The sequence below is a fragment of the Athene cunicularia genome (assembly GCF_003259725.1).
Source record: "Athene cunicularia isolate RWA chromosome 2 unlocalized genomic scaffold, athCun1 chr2_part1, whole genome shotgun sequence".
Taxonomy (NCBI): domain Eukaryota; kingdom Metazoa; phylum Chordata; class Aves; order Strigiformes; family Strigidae; genus Athene; species Athene cunicularia.
This window is the reverse complement of record NW_020799095.1, coordinates 46,786-48,789: the sequence shown is the minus strand read 5'-3', so window position 1 is coordinate 48,789 and position 2,004 is coordinate 46,786. Positions and strand designations below refer to the sequence as shown.

The 2,004-nt window shown below is 48.4% G+C and overlaps 1 long non-coding RNA gene across 2 annotated transcripts in view; it reads right to left on the bottom strand.

Moving 5' to 3' along the window:
* Nucleotides 1-411: 411 nt before the first annotated feature.
* The window catches only part of LOC113476768, an 8,862-nt gene continuing 7,269 nt past the window's right edge, over nucleotides 412-2,004 (bottom strand). Inside the window, exons 3-4 of one of the 2 annotated variants that reach the window (XR_003397781.1) lie at nucleotides 1,002-1,147; nucleotides 412-536 (exon numbers count right to left, since the gene is read on the bottom strand). This is a non-coding gene — a long non-coding RNA (uncharacterized LOC113476768). Of the gene's footprint in view, nucleotides 537-977; nucleotides 1,148-2,004 lie in introns of those variants that run through there. The other variant, XR_003397780.1, reaches the window with a different exon arrangement.

Genomic DNA, 2,004 nt, shown 5'->3' with positions numbered 1-2,004 from the left:
TTAAACTGGCTTGATCTCAACCCATGAGTTTCTGCACTTTCACCATTCCAATTCCCCTCCCCATCCACCAGGGGGGGACAGAGTGGGAGATTAGGAAGCAGATGAGTGGGGCTGAGATCCCTACTGGGGTTAAACCTCAACAGAGATTTTAGCTTCAGCATCATCCCACACTTACAAGCAGGCACATTCCGGTGTCCTTTCACGGGCATTTTGCAAGCTTAATGCTGGTTATGAACGCCAGACTACTCCAAGGAATATACACAGATATTTTATTCTCCCTGAATAATGGCCTCCTCTCTGGGATGTGACCAAGATTCCTCCCAGACATGGCCCAGACTCTACTGAGCGCTGCTACTGGGATATAAGATCCCAGGTAGCAACCTCAGACGCCTTCAAGGATGCCACCTGAAATATTTTTCACCTTCTGAGAAAATCTCCCACCTACACGATCCAAACATGATTCCTCCCAGGCAAGTCCTGGAGCCTACTCAGCTCTGCTTTAGGGAGGCCTAATCCTGGGTAGCAGCCCCAGACTCCTCCAAAGAAGAAACTCAGAAATATTTTCTCCACAGATAATGGTCTATTCTCTAGGATATGAACAAGATTCCTAACAGACATGTCCCAGACTGTCCTAAGTGCTGCCGCAGTCCCTTGAGATACCAGGTACAGAATGACACTGATCCAAGGATGACACCTAAAATATTTTTTTGCCTTCTGAGATATACTCCCACCTCGACGATGAACCAAACATCCCTCACAGGCACATCCTGGAGTCATTTCAACTCTGCTATAGGGAGGCCTCTTCTAGGGTAGTAGCCAGAGACTCATACAAGGAAGATACCTAGACATATTCTTCTCCTTTATAACAAACGCCTTTCTCAGGGATCTGACCACGTTTCCTCCCAGACATATCCCAGACTGACCTGACGCTCATACAGGGCCCTGAGATCCCAGGTACAGCCCAAGAAGTCTCCAAGGACCTCACATGAAATATTTTTTACCTGCTGGGGAAAACTCATCTCCAGCATGCACCCGGACCTTCTGACAGGCATCTCCTGCTCTCTTCTCTGCTTTGGTTTTGGGTCATCACATTGCAGGCAGCAACCCCTGACAAATCCAAAGGGAGACACCCAAGATGTGTTTTCTCCTGAAAGAAAGAGTATGGCTTCAGCATCATCCCACACTTCCACCCAGGCATATTCTTGTGTCTTTTTGCAGGCATTTTGCAAGCATAATCCTGGGTAGCAATCCCAGACTTCTCCAAGGGAGATACCCAGATGGTTTTTTCCCTGAATAATGGTTTCTTACCTGGATCTGACCAAGATTCCTCCCAGACATGTCCCAGACTCTACTGAGCCCTGCTGCAGGGATATATGATCCCAGGTAGCACCCTCAGACTCCTCTAAGGATGTAACAGAAAAAAATTTAACCTTCTGAGAAATTCTCCCACCTCCACAATCCTCCAAAGATCCCTCCCAGGCACATCCTGCAGTCTATTCAGCTCTGCTTTAGGGAGGCCTAATCCTGGGTAGCAGCCCCAGACTCCTCCAAGGAAGATACCCAGACGTATTTTCTCCCTGAATAATGGCCTATTCTCTAGGATATGACCAAGATTCCTCCCAGTCATGTCCCAGACCGTCCTAAGTGCTGCTGCAGTGCCTTGAGATCCCACGTACAGACCCAGACTCCTCCAAGGATGACACCTGAAATACTTTTTACCTTCTGAGAAACTCCCATCTCCACGATCCTCCAAAGATCCCTCCCAGGCATGTCCTGGAGCCTATTCAGCTCTGCTTTAGGGAGGCCTCATCTAGGGTAGCAGCCCCAGACTCCTCCAAGGAAGATACCCAGACGTATTTTATCCCTGAATAAAGGCCTATTCTCTGGGATATGACCAAGATTCCTCCCAGACTTGTCCCAGACTGTCCTAAGAGCTGCTGCAGTGCCTTGAGATCCCAGGTACAGACCCAGACTACTCCAAGGATGACACCTGAAATATTTTTT